The sequence below is a fragment of the Lepidochelys olivacea genome, assembly GCF_965140295.1.
Source record: "Lepidochelys olivacea isolate rLepOli2 genome assembly, chromosome: 2".
In the NCBI taxonomy this organism is placed as follows: domain Eukaryota; kingdom Metazoa; phylum Chordata; order Testudines; family Cheloniidae; genus Lepidochelys; species Lepidochelys olivacea.
Window position 1 is genome coordinate 47,681,920 of NC_140412.1, and position 15,017 is coordinate 47,696,936.

Here is a 15,017-nt window from a genome sequence, read left to right on the forward strand (position 1 = left end):
ACTGCCCAATTACACCCTAGGTGCAGGATAAAAGGGTGTCTTCCTTCCCTTCTCTTTATATTTCCCAAAGTTCATTGTCTGTATCTCAGAGTCCAGATAACCTCCATGTAACTAATTCTATGATGAGCGGCCTTCCTATTGTTTTCACATCCCCCTCATTGACTTCATATGAAAATGACTTTGCATTGTGTTGGTTTATACTGCTTAATTTACATACAGGAGAGACAGGTGAATGAACAGCTTTTGTCTGATATAAAACCGGTTTGAATTTCTGTTTTAATTCAAACTCTGGCATTGAGGGGTTCTTGGGTCACAATGGGATCCCACCCCAAAAAGACAAGGTGGAATGGGATTGCCACTTGAAAGGTGTGCACTCAAGGCACTGGTAAATGGTTCCAGAGGACCCAGGGGCTGTGACAGTGGTCTCATCTGTTATATATGACTGCACAGAAAACTATGGTAAATCCAGTATTATACTGTTGTATAATCACATTTTAAGCCATCTGCAGCTTTTGACTTCAATAAAGAAATCTGATTTAGAAATAGTAATATGATTTCCACTCCTTGTTGCACTGGTGTGTGTGATGTTTTAGATATATTTTAATAGAAACATGCATTTATCTAGATCACGACATGTTGCAATACACTGCAGGCTAGTTAAGGAGAGCCAGTTTGGCTTGCTTCCAAACCCTGGTTACTTGTGGCCAGGATCATGCCCCTGTACATACAACATCACATTTTACTTTCACTGTTTACTCAGACTTCCCCACTGATTTAATGGCATTTCATGCATATCATTTAGGGCAGAATTTGCCCTGCATACTTTATTAAGACATTTAACATATCAGCATATGCGGTAATACAAAATATGAATTCAGTGTCCTTGTGCATATTTAAATGTGCCAGATTCACTCCCTAGGTTGCGGGTCACCAGAGGATTGAGTCTGTTGGAGCATGGGAACAGCAGCAGAAGCTTCCTGGAAACCACAGTCTACCTTGGGCCCAGAACAACTCTAAAATCAGGGTGATGTTGGGTAGGGAGAGACAATGCCAAGCCAACCAGAAGAGGTACTAGTTCAGTTTTAAATTCACATGTGGAAGCTCAACCGCATCAAAAGTAGTTTTACAGAGGCACAGGTTACAATTCCATAGTTAAGGCTGAGTGGTTTTTTTTTTTTGCACTTAAAAACAGGGATTCAATTTTTGTGTTGTACAAAAATAGAGCACAGCCTCTGCAAATCTAACTCTGCCCTGTAGTGATGGCAAGAGGGGAGAAAAATATGAAAAAAAAATCTAATAGGTCTTTAAAAATCAATTTTAATCTAATATAGATCAGCAACACTATAATGCTGTAATCATAATTATGTAGTTATAGTATGGTATCATAACAGGGTAGAATTAAGACTGTTCGAATTCCTTAACTGTACGTGTGATCTTAAAACATTTGCATTGCTTTTAGGTATACACTAAAAACTGAATTTCCTGGGTCTATAATGCTTGCTTTGGGGATAATTACATCATCCCTGTCATTTTTTTTAACTTATTGATTTGTGCTCTCAGACTTAACTTTGTCTTAATTCAGTTTGTCTGAGAATATTTTGTAGGGGGATAGGACACTGATTAGCCATATTACAATATCCTTATTCATCTTGAGAAGTACTTCAGTACACAAGCAGTCCATTCAGATTGCTCAGTCTGTTTCTGCAGGGGAGCAGAGTGCCCCAAATCCCTGATCAAAAGCGCTGATACAAAGACATTAAATAAGCTAGAGAAGGATTTGAAGGCACCTTATACAACTAGGACTATATATGCACATGAAATTACTTTGTATGAATGTGATGGCAAAAAATGAAATCTAAACTGTTTCCAGAAAATATATCTTACAATAGCTTAGGTTTTCTAGGGCTGATGCCTTGAGCAAGGTCTGTATGACTCTGAAAGGAAAAGGTCTCTCTTCTAAAATTTCCTGAACCTTCTTGTCTATACACTGCTTGCTACAACTTCATTAATAATTCACAGCTCAAGAGGCTTTTTTCAGACCTCCATGTTGGTTATAAGAACTATGCTCCTCCAACCAGGATGGAAAAAAAATGCCATGTGACTTACTCAACCAATCACAACCAAATAACAGCTCATTTAAAATATTGAGCATCAAACACTTGTCGGGAGCCCCGGAAGGCCTCTCTACATTACAGCAGCCTCCCCAGGATGCCCGAAATCTCTGCACTGATGTGTGCTGCAACCCTGGCCCTGACACACCTATTGGAACCCTTAAACTGGAGGGCCTGGGTAGGTAGTCTTATGAATGTCTTCTGCATCTGGGACCTTTTATGCAGTATAAAAGAGGAGCCAGGGGGAAGATTTCACCCCCCCCCAAAAAAAATTGGTACAGAAATTAAAGATTTATACAGCTCTTTCATCCAAATGTTGTTGAGTGTTGAAGAACAAATTATCCACTGTACGATTAACTGAATAGGTTTGTAAAAATATCAGAGAATGTGAACAGATGTTAAGTAAAGAGCCAATTTCAACTTAGACTTTGCAAAGAAGGAACACAGTAAAGAAGGTTGCACTGCTCTGAGTTGAGGAATACCACACAAGCTCAAACAGATAAAGTTAAATACTGCCGTAAACCTAGGAAAATTCACATTTTCGCAGCGAAGATATCACTACTAGTGTATTACTTTATGCACCTCTTTGTATTCTCAGTAGGTTGATCTTCATACTGTGTCATTTCAGCAATTCAGCTCTGCCATAAAACACTGTCCAGAAAGAAACAGAATCCAGAGGTTAGAAAGGCAGTCACCGTTATCATTAGTCAAGGCTAAGAATATCCAAGACCTAGGGAGACTATTTCATTTTCATTTCTGAAGGTGGATGTTGAAACTGGAGTTACTAGTCATCATGACTTTACCGCTGTCTTGGAGTGGCCACAGGGCATGACTCCCACTGGAGTTAGATTTCAGCTATGAGTAGGGCTGTCCGAATAATGGGGAGAAACAGCCAATGAAAATTCAGAAAATTTAAAAGCATTTTCAGTCATAGTTCAGGTTGTACTTCATCTCCATTCCATAGTCCAATGAGAAAATAAGGTGCCACTTGGCTCACTTTGTATTTGTAAATGAATCTCATTACTGTGGGGTTTGTTCCCCAAACCTATATATCCCCAGGTGCAAATATTTTGAATACAATTTCCACTTTCAGAATTTCAAAAGTTTAAGCAACCATAGGCACCCATTCAGAACATTCTGTTCTTGGTTCCCTTACTTTGACATGTATAGCTCTGTGTTCTTTACAAAGCTAGTAAGTACTGAAATATCTTTTTTTTTTTTTTTTTGAGCAGGGACTGTATTTATTATATATTTGTTCAGTGCCTATCGCACTGGGACCCTGTCTTGGTCAAGATCTCTAGATGTTACCTCAATACAAGTAAATAAAAACAATAAATTCTATTTAGGTTCTTAGACTGCTTCCATGAATATGGTATCTGACTGCTTTCAACTGATACATTTGGCCAGTTGTTCTCAAACAGGGGTAGTCACATCCCTGGGAGTACACAGAGGTCTCACAGGAGGTACATCAACTCATCTAGATATTTACCTAATTTTACAACAGGCTACGTAAAAAGCATTAGTGAAGTCAGTACAAACTAAAATTTCATATAGACAATGACTTGTTTATACTGGTCTATACACAGAAATGTAAGTACAACATTTATATTCCAGTCAATTTATTTTTATAATTATATGGTAAAAATGAGAAAGTAAGCAATTTTTCAGTAATAGTGTGCAGTGACACTTTTGCCTTTTTATGTCTGATTTTGGAAGCAAGTAGTTTTTAAGTGAGGTGAAACTTGGGGTATGCAAGACAAATCAGACTCCTGAAAGGGATACAGTAGTCTGGAAAGGTTGAGAACCACTGCATCATGCAACATAATTAGCACCCATCATATGTGATGCTTCCCAGTTCCTTTTTCCAGGAAGAACTTTGATATGATCTGGTTTCCTCTCTTTTGATTCCTCTTTGGACCTGATTCTGAAAGGTGCTGAGCAACCTCTAACTCCACTGCAGCTCCGATCCATCAGACAGTCTCCCTTTTGACTCTCACTTTCCAACATTCCTCGAAGCAGCTCATTATAATCTCCCCTAATTTCTGAAAGCATTGGAGGGGGCTCAGTCTTGCAACTTCACAAAATAATAGGTTCTACTACTGCTCAGAAGTACTGTATGAGGCCTGATTGTATCAATTCCTTTACCAAACTCATTAGCATCCCCCCCACTTAATGCACAGCTGCTCAGCCCACCTATTATAATATGGTTAGATGGCTATAGAGTGAGAATTATTACTCAAATCTCTATCCACTCCCCCAACAGAAAGAGGCCAGAACATAAAAAGGTGTGAGGAAATGCCAACCCCTTGATGTTCAAGCAGATCTGAACTGCAATGCATTTCTACCATCCATATAGTAACGTTTTTACTCATCTGTACTTTGATCTCGACAGCATTTCCAACGAGAAGAAGGTCCATTGATTTTTTTCCCCCACTGCTTTCTAGCAACACATCTTTTAAATATGAAAAACAACCCCACTGTGTGAGAAGATGACTCATTTTGGGTTAGTAAGAGACCTTCGGAGAAGAAATCAATAGGCTGAGCTCATAATCTAAAGTGTTAATGATATTTCAAACACTAAGTACCAGCAGATGCATTTTTAAAAAACAACCTCTAACATAACTTGTGTTAGCATTGCTGTTAATATTTGCCAAGTAAAATGAAGAGAACCAGAACTAGTTGACAGAAATGAAAGCCGATCAAAATCAATGGGGAAGTAAAGTTGAAGGTGTGAAAAAGGATCTTAACTCCCCAAGTTCCATCACACTCCGGTATCTACTTTGTAGGTACAAATACTGGAACAGAAGAATAACAATCAAAGCAGGAAGACTGGACTCTGGGTCTTCCACCTCCCAGGTGGGTGCCCAAACCACCAGACTATAGAATAGAACATGCTTGTTCACTGGCCCAGCAACTGTCTAAACATTTTTCCACAGCACCACAACTTCAGCAGGAGAGGCTCAGGGAGCCCTCCATCAGACTATCCCATAACTTATTGCTCAGAGCACTTTCCCAAGTAGTGTGGGAGACCCTGGTTCAAATCTTTTCTCCTCCAGCAGGGAGGGGAATTGAAAGCAGGTTTCCCACAACCCAGGTAAGTGCCCTAAGCTCTGGTATTAAATTATAAAGTGGCTGTTGTCATCATCACTTCCATATTCTCCCCTCCTCCCTCCTAGGCTACTTTGTGTGGAGCGAGGTGTGCTCAGAGACTGCCCATCAGATTGGGCCCTGCATGTGAGTTAGAACGCCTATCTTCCTCCAGTTCATGGGTTGCTGAAGAGCTTGATGGGAGATAGGCACCTGCATGTCTACAGTGCTACAGCAGTGCTCACGCCCAGAGGCAGAAACAGAGGCAGCTAGGGAACTTTTACAGCAAATACTTAGGTGTTGAATGAGTTTAGCCACCTACAGAGTTAGGTGGCAGCTGAGCGGAAATTTTGTGGATGGCAATGGAGCCTAAAACTGAAACTTAGGTGCATGAATCTGGGCCTAAATACTCTTCTGTCTACATTTACCACCGGAAGGGATTCCACTGTTTAGAAGCAAAATAATCTATTCAAAAAATCTTGTTCCCTTCTCTCCCAGCAACAAATGGCTGTTAATACAGCCATTTTTGTTCATGCTGAACATACAGTGTGTTTACTAAGATCCTTGTTTCTTTCAGAATGAAGTCTTGACTGGATCTTTTTGATAATACTGAGTGACGCTGAGCTGAATTACCAATAGCAAATTCAGATTCATCCATTTTGAATTTAGATACACATTTGCAAATTTAAAGATACATTCCCCCTTGCAGGGGCTGTTACCAGATTTGCCTGTTACTTTGGGGTACACTCATTTATTAGGGCCACTCTTCTGGGGGGGAGGGGTTCTGTAATTCTATCAATGTGCGGCTTGTGTCACTTGTGTTCTCATACGGCGCTCTACTTCTCCCTTCTGCAAGGCCCCTCCCAATGGAGCTGTCCTGCAGGGCCCAGGTTCCTCCAGCCCCAGAATCAGACGCGTGTGTGCACACACACACGCATACACTAATAGAGCAAGTCTGAATGGACCGGCTCAATCAGCACTCTTAAGCTGACCCTTTATATGTCCCTGTACTCAGTGGGCTGGGTCAAGCAGGATTTCCAAGCGGCCACCCTTCTATGCCACAGGTACCGCACCAGAACAGAGTACGCCTGAGCAGGCTGGGTTGAACAGCACTTCCAGGCTGCCACCCTTATGTGCCCCTGGACTCAGTGGACTGGATCAAGCAGCACTTTCAAATGCCACCCTCGTATGTCATAGGTTTAGCATGTCCCTACCCCCACTTTCATGTTACAATTGTTCTGGGAGTAACCCACTGGATGAGCAAACCCCACAGTATTTTTGGACACTATAGGAGTCTTCAACTTAGGTAAGAGAAGTGTTGCTGCAGAGTAAATGGGGACGCCTAAAGCACAAAAGAGTCAAGTTCAGAGAGAAGGAGAGGGAGGGAGGGAAGCAACCAACTTAACTATAACAGTTATTTATTGAATAATAGGGATAACCACACAAGAGGAGCCTATAACAAACATAACAGTTACATTATTAAAGATGACAAAAGTCTGATATAGAAAACTATACCCGATCAAACAAGTCAGGGTTAAAAAGTTATACCAGAGGTAAAAAAGAAAAAACAGAGAGCGAGAGCGCTGGGGGTCTCACCACTCCATGAAGCTTGAACTGGTCAGGGTTCCCAGGTGGTGGTGGTAGCTGCGGGTCCTGAGTGCTGGAGACAGGAAGAGCCCCCAACATGATCAGTCAGGAGAAATGAAGTCTCAGTGGAACTGATACAGAGTTTGGATCCAGGCATCAGAACACTTACCTGAACGTGGGTAGGTGTTTTTGTAGGGAAACAGCAATGGTTCAAGGGAGAACGCTAGATTTGTTTATGGGTAAACTGATGACTCAAGGGTTTTCTTTAGGCTAGACAATAGGCTCATTCCTGGCTATGGGTGGTGTTCCTTCAAGGGAGCTCTCAATGCAGTTAGGTAGCTTCAGTATTTTGGATATCAATCAAGGATTCATTACTGGAATTGGTCTGATAACTGCTGATCTGGGTGTGTGCAGGCATAGGTTCATTAACATCTGAAGCAGAGATCCCCCATGATGCAGTGCTTCCCGGCTTTTCTGGTCCCAGAGTTCGGTGCTTGCCTTGGAATCTCTGTTCTCCATTCTGTATACTAATGGAGATGCCCCCCTGTCCCATCTCTGATGCAGGTGAGGCTAGGGGAGTTGCCTTAATCCTGTCACCACTGTTAAGAGGGGTTTAGGTGTGTCTCTCCCCACCTTTTCATTGCTTTCTGTAAGTCCTTCTTCTGATCAGTTTTGGTTCAAGCAGAGGCAGGGGCGGGGGACTAGCGGTGTCCTTCATGAGTTAGACAGGCTGGATACTGCACCCTGGTTCCCCAAGAACACAGAGCTGACTGGTATAGGGCTCAGATCCCAGGCTCCAGCCCAAGCCTGAATGTCTGCACCTCAGTTAAATAGCCCCTTAGCCCAAGCCCGAGTCACCTGGCATGGGCCAGCCACAAGTTTTTAATTGCAGTGTAGACATACCCTAAGAGTTAATCTGTTTGTGAAATCAGTGCAATAAAATAATACCTTGCAGAATAGTTGGGAGAATTAAATGCATAATAATAAATAATAAAACCTGGCACCTATATAATGCTCTTCATCTGTCCATCTCTAAGGACTTTACAAAGAAGGTCAATATCATTATCTCCATTTTACAGTTCGAGAAACTGAACCACAGAGAAGGGAAGTGACTTGCCCAAGTTACTGAGCAAACCAGTGGTAGAATCAAGAATTGGATCCCAGTCTTCTAAAACCCAGTCTAGTACCCTAGCCACAATATAGAACTCCAAAGTATTATTAATTATTATCATTAGATACCGCTTTCAAAAGATTTTGGGCCCACTCCGACTCCTATTGAAGCTAATGGCAAACCTCCAATTGACTTCAATGGGAGCGGAATCAAGTTTTTCTTGTTGCTTCTGTGATAAACCACTTAAAATAAACTTTGTTCACAGTTACTATGTATATAGCCAGATGAATTCTGCTCTGTCAGCATTACATTTCCATGATGGTGCTACTCTTTACCTTTGAATTGTGCAGCTGCTTCAAGCTAAGCTGCATTCTACCATGTAGAAGCCACAGTAACAGACAATGTAAATGAATCACAACTTGAATTTAATTATTTGCATCTCCCCTTGTGCATATACTTCAACTGCAATAGTCTTGGTATAAAACCAATGCAGATTTCTCCAGTGCCTCCATGCATCCGATGAAGTGAGCTGTAGTTCACAAAAGCTTATGCTCAAATAAATTGGTTAGTCTCTAAGGTGCCACAAATACTCCTTTTCTTTTTCCAAGACACATAATATATCTCTAAATATCATTGTTGTTCTGAAATACAAATGAGAACAGGATTCTCTTCAGTCCTGCTGTAATACTGTGTCTAAGCCAATATTAAGAAAAACATTCAAAGCAGAAAGTTTTCATTGCCACAGAAGATGACTGTAAGAGGAACACATAGTAACAGTGACTAAAGTGCCTGAATAATGATGTGTAACTCATACAGAACTAATGCAAAAGAGAGAGGGTTTAAAATCTACATCTTATAATTACATTTGTAACATTTTCAATTTCCTACTACAGGAAATTAATAAGTGTAAGGTAATTGGGCATTGAAGTAATTAATTCCAGCTCAAACGCTAAAATTTTGTGGCATAATTCTTTTTTTTTTTTTTTTGGTTAAAAATAAATGTTGGGGTGAAAACGTAGCTCCATTGAAGTCAATGACAAAACTCACATTGACTTCATTAAAGACAGGACTTCAGCCACAAAGTCTATTTTCATCTTCCAGTCCATTTAAACAAATATACAACTGTATTAAGAAATAAATGTTACAAAACTAACTCAAAATGTGTCATTGTAGGACAGAGCTAGAGTCTGTCTTTTACAGAGAGATGCACTTCAGCAGCCATTGCAGTGAGGAACCCTGGCTCACTCCAAAATCTTCTTTGTGGGAGTGAGCTCCTGTGAATCACATGGTGAAGTAGTGGCATTTTGAGAGGTGTTAAGCCTTTTCCATATGTAGAAGCTCTTCTGATTGGCATGAAGGGGGAATGGACCCACCTTCACCCTGTCTTGTTTTGACCGCTTGAATCCACAAGAACTTTGTACACAATGCAGGATAAGTATAAAATTAAAGAATGAAAGTTAGCTTATTGGTTAAGGAAATGTATATGTGTTGTAAAGAAGGGCCCTGACTAGCAAGTAGAAGTAAAGCCTTGAAAATAATGACTTATAAGGACAAAAGTAATGAAGTAGGGAGGATGACTGGTTCAACGAATAAGTAATGAGACAAGGGAAAGGTTCTAAAAAGAAGGCCTCTGGCCCATAGGGGTGATTGCAGATGGTTTTGAATCAGAGAATCTTAAAATGAACCAACCTGGCCTTTCCCCATCCCAGTGTTATCTCCTGTGTGAACTCAGGTGCAACGAAACAAAACAACTGTTGGACAGCAAGGAGGAGAGGAGGAAAGGCATTGGGGAGAAAGGAGATTGTAAATCTCATCTGGATTAAGACTGGAAATAAGAGTAAACTGTCTCAAGTTGGTTTTTAGATGAATTTGGTAATTGGCAATGGCAGCACTTGTTTGTTAAACGGTATAAAAGGTCAACTATTAAAGGGTTCATTGCTAAAACTGCCTGACCATTCTGGAGTCAACCAATATGGGTCTAAGCACCCCTGGGTTTAGCCCATTTGTGAGTATCTTGCTCAAATGTTTATAAATATTTTATTACTGTTTGGATGTAGTAAATTGCTTATTATTTAGCCTTTTTAGGCATGTTTAGAGCAATTCTATAACAGTACCATTTGGCCTTTGGATTTAATAAAAGAATTTATGGTTAAATTGGTGTTTGATTTTTTGTCATATTAATAATTTCACATTTTAATTCCAACACAATAAAACAGTGCTACAATTTAAAATCATTTTAGGATCCCTGAATGTAAGACATTCCCCATATAGTGACAAATGCATCATTACTGCTTCTTTTTTTTTAAAAAAAATCTTTGCATAAGTTTGATTGAAACAATCTGAAAAGTATAAAACAATGATAGACTTGCCTTGAGACACTGAGGGCAAATTTATGTGAAATATAGCGGCAGTCACTGAGGAAGTACATTCTCAAAATACTGCATTGGGATTTCACCACATAATATTAAGGGGAGCCACATGTCTAAAGCCCCATGTAATGCTTTGAAAAACGTTCTCCCTAGCAGGTGTGCCAACGGTTTCCAGCATTCGATTGGAATACATGGGAAAATACAATCAAATCCTGAAAGGTGCTAAACAGGATCGGACCCTTCCTAGGCACATTGCTACATAGTACACGCTTAAGGTAATGGAGAGTCTGCTCCTGCCACATTCCATTAAAGCTAAGCAGAGTATATCCATGGTTGGGAGGGGTGGGCTTCTCTTGATTCACCGTGACGTGAATCTCCTTACAGAACACCAATTTGTTGCAGTTTTAAGATGTGGACTGACAAGTTTGGGGCTTCAGCATATGAATTTGGTTCCCATTCATTCAGGACAGGGGCGGCAACAGCAGCAGCCCAGCTGGACCTGGGGGCTAGCGCAGTTCAAGCCATTGAGCATTGGTATTCTGGAGCATACAGAACACACAAGACCCCAGGTGGGAAATCAGTGTTAATTTTCCTTTGTGTTTGCATTCCAGATGCCAGGCAGGCGTGGATCTACAGACACAGTATCATTTACTTGGCACATAGGCAGCCTTCCAGGTTGTCTGGAGGTTCTCAGCTGGGCCTCTGTGGTGAAACAGTCCTGAGCTGGAATGTGGGGAGGGCATGTTATGGGACCAGCTGACACCTCTTCTGGCACCAGATATGATTTTGTGGTTTATCTTGGGGCAAATGATTTGAGAATGTGTAAAGGGTTGAATTTAATGCTCAGAGCTAAGAGGAACTGAGGGCAGATTCTGGAACTATTCCCAGACAGCATGCAAACCGCAGAAGGGGCATTGGACTCGAGAGCTAATCCCTGGAGTAATCAGGAGGAGGCGTCAGCTTAAAGCCCCTGGTCCTGGAAGCATGTGATTATAGAAAAGTCTCAGCTTTCATTTCTAGCCCTCATGATTGCAGAGAAAAACCTGAAAACATGAAACAAGTGCTTCTAATCACTAACAAAACAGGATGCAAATAAAAAGAATCCAAAATATTTAATAGCTCGTGATTTTTGTGACCTGATTCATGAGTACTGAAACTTGGTGATGACAATGCTGAAAACCAGCAGAGGGAACACAAAAGCACAATATTCTGTTTGTTAGTTATTAATAATTATCTGCCTTTGTTTGTTTTTATTTGATCATGTTGAATTAAAAGAAAAAAATATTTAGTAGCTCTCTGATCTCTGAGACCTAACTTTTTCTGAGATTCCATAATGGTTGGTGTCAGAGGGTGCTCCACTCACCACTGGTCTGACGCCTCCTCCTCATTACTCCAGGGATTAGCTCTCGAGTCCAATGCCCCTTCTACGGTTTGCATGCTGTCACTCTGACTCTCTGGTCTGCAGTCCCTTTCTCACTCCAGGAACCACAGCGTCTTCTTCATGACTTAGTCCTCTGGCTAGGTTACTCAGCATTTCCCACTTCCAGGGTATATCAAAGTCTTTCCTTCAGGAGTCCTACACAGTTGTCCCATTCACTGCCTCCGGTCTATGCCACGCCCTTGGTGGCTAGTAAGGGACCCAGGCCCACCCACTACTCCAGGTTCCAGGGAACCTCAATGCAGCAATTCTGAACTTTCCTCTCTCTGCTCTCACTGCTCCTTCCTTTGACAGCTTCCACCCCTCCTCTCTATGCGGGAGTCATTACAGCTTACACGACTTTGCAGACTCCAAACACTTCTTCTTCCCAGAGAGTGACTGCCCTTTCCCAGCAGCAGTCCCATTGTGTTGCCAGCTACCTGGCTTTATAGGACCCATCTATTCCTGCTCAACTTTAATTAGCTCCCTGGCTCCTCCTCCAGGTGCAGCCTGTGGAGTTAATTGACCTACCTGTCAGTCCTGTGTGGGGTGGACACCCCAGCACATTGGGTAATATAATTTTTTATTTTCAGCAGCCTCTGTACTTCCCAAAGTGATGTTAAATGATTTTTTTTCTAGCCCAGTTTAGCTATTAAAAGGGACTGGACAAGTTTCAAACCAAACCACTGAATTATTAAAATGAGGAGTACTTGTGGCACCTTAGAGACTAACAAATTTATTTGAGCATAAGTTTTCGTGGGCTAAAGCCCACTTCACTTCATCTGTTACTTTCTTTGTTGGGCCTGTCCTGTAGTAGGTGACTTCTGGGTACTCTTCTGGCTCTGTCAATTTGTTTCTTCACTTCAGCAGGTGAGTATTGTAGTTGTAAGAACGCTTGATAGAGATCTTGTAGGTGTTTGTCTCTGTTTGAGTGGTTGGAGCAAATGTGGTTGTATCTTAGAGCTTGGCTGTAGACAATGGATCGTGTGGTGTGGTCTGGATGAAAGCTGGAGGCATGTAGGTAAGTATAGCGGTCAGTAAGTTTCTGGTATAGGGTGGTGTTTATGTGACCATCACTTATTAGCACTGTAGTGTCCAGGAAGTGGATCTCTTGTGTGGACTGATCCAGGCTGAGATTGATGGTGGGATGGAAATTGTTGAAATCATGGTGGAATTCCTCAAGGGCTTCTTTTCCATGGGTCCAGATGATGAAGATGTCATCAATGTAGTGCAAGTAGAGTAGGGGCGTTACGGGACGAGAGCAGGCCCAACAAAGAAAGTAACAGAATGCCACAAGCCGTCACCTTCAGCCCCCAACTAAAACCTCTCGAGCACATCATCAAGGATCTACAACCTATCCTGAAGGATGATCCCTCACTCTCACAGATCTTGGGAGACAGGCCAATCCTCGCTTACAGACAGCCCCCCAATCTGAAGCAAATACTCACCAGCAACCACACACCACACAACAAAAACACTAACCCAGGAACCTATCCTTGCAACAAGGCCCGTTGCCAACTCTGTCCACATATCTATTCAAGGGACACCATCATAGGACCTAATCACATCAGCCACACTATCAGAGGCTCATTCACCTGCACATCTACCAATGTGATATATGCCATCATGTGGCAGCAATGCCCCTCTGCCATGTACATTGGCCAAACTGGATAGTCTCTACGTAAAAGAATAAATGGACACAAATCAGATGTCAAGAATTATAACATTCAAAAACCAGTTGGAGAGCACTTCAACCTCCCTGGACACTACAGACCTAAAAGTGGCAAAATTCTTCAACAAAAAGCTTCAAAAACAGACTCCAACGAGAAACAGCAGAACTGGAATTAATCTGCAAACTGGACACTATTAATTTAGGCTTGAATAAAGACTAGGAGTGGATGAGTCATTACACTAACTAAAATCTGTTTCCCCATGCTAATTTCCCCCCTACCGTTACTCACACCTTCTTGTCAACTGTTTGAAATGGGCCATCCTGATTATCACTATAAAAGTTTTTTTCTCCTGCTGACAATAGCTCACCATAATCAACTGGTTTCGTTAGAGTTGGTATGGCAACCCCCATTTTTTTCATGTTCTCTGTGTGTGCGTGTGTGTGTATATATCTTATATCTATATAGATATAGATATAAGATATATAGATATATATCTTCCTACTGTATTTTCCACTACATGCATCGGATGAAGTGGGCTTTAGCCCACAAAAGCCTATGCTCAAATAAATTTGTTAGTCTCTAAGGTTCCAAAGTACTCCTCGTTCTTTCTGCTGATACAGACTAACACAAAACCTGAATTATTAAAGCTTCCTCAGGATTCATACAGAGTGTTTGTCTAGACAAACAGTGTGGGGCTAGCCGTGATGTAAATCTACAGTACACTAGCCTGCTGCACACTAACTGTCCTGTATTAAAAGTTTCCTAGTGCTCCTTGATCTACTCTGCTTTGAAATGAGAGAATCCAGGAGAAATGCTTCACCAAGTCGTAACAATTTTTAAGTAGATATTCAGACAAAGTACTGTCTGTTAAATATGTGTAATCAGAGATTAGACTCTATTTAAGAAAACCACTACAAATGACATGTCATATGATCCTTACTCTGTAATATGGTAACACCCTGTTAGAGAGATCTGATGACCATATTTCTGCATAGTTTCTCTTTAAACATTTGTGTTGTAATGATTGCTTTGTTTCTGATATTTACATGGCAAGGATTTGTAAATCTGTTAATACTTCCTACATACATAAATAGTTTAAAATAAATAAATTAAATAAAGTAGGGGGCCTAAATTAAAGCCACAAGGATCCTGACACTCGGCAGTTTCCAAAGTGGAGACAAGAATGTTTTTTCTGCTTAGATTTAACATACCCTTTTAAAACATATTTTTCATCTCTTATCTCAGAGAAAGCACAGATGTACAAGTGAGAAGTACATGAGATCTCTAAAGAGGTGTTATGGGGGTGAGGTGCTAGAAAGTAGCAGTCCAAGACTGTAGAGTGTTTGCCTGTCTCTGGAGCATGTTCATATTTCAAGTTATTATGTATAGTTTTCTATAGCTATTAAATCAAAAAACTTTTTTTAAAATATACAATTTATGCTTGAATGTAGTCTATAACACCTGTGTTTAAATATGCTCCTAAGGCCTGACTGAATGCCCTTTCAAGTCAATAGGAATCTTTCCACTGATTTTACAGTACACTGGGTCAGGCCCCTGAAGAATATATAAAGGACTACCATTTCCACTTGACTCAGTTGGACATATTGCAGTTAACTTCTTTTGGGAATGAGTGTCTACTATCCTTCAAAAACATTCTGATCT

The 15,017-nt window shown here is 41.0% G+C and overlaps 1 long non-coding RNA gene across 1 annotated transcript in view; it reads right to left on the reverse strand.

The window, feature by feature from the left end:
• Positions 1 to 2,617: 2,617 nt before the first annotated feature.
• Positions 2,618 to 15,017, reverse strand: part of LOC311517097 — a 117,710-nt gene continuing 105,310 nt past the window's right edge. The window contains exon 3 of the long non-coding RNA XR_014710581.1: positions 2,618 to 2,762. This is a non-coding gene — a long non-coding RNA (uncharacterized lncRNA). The remainder of the gene's footprint in view (positions 2,763 to 15,017) is intronic.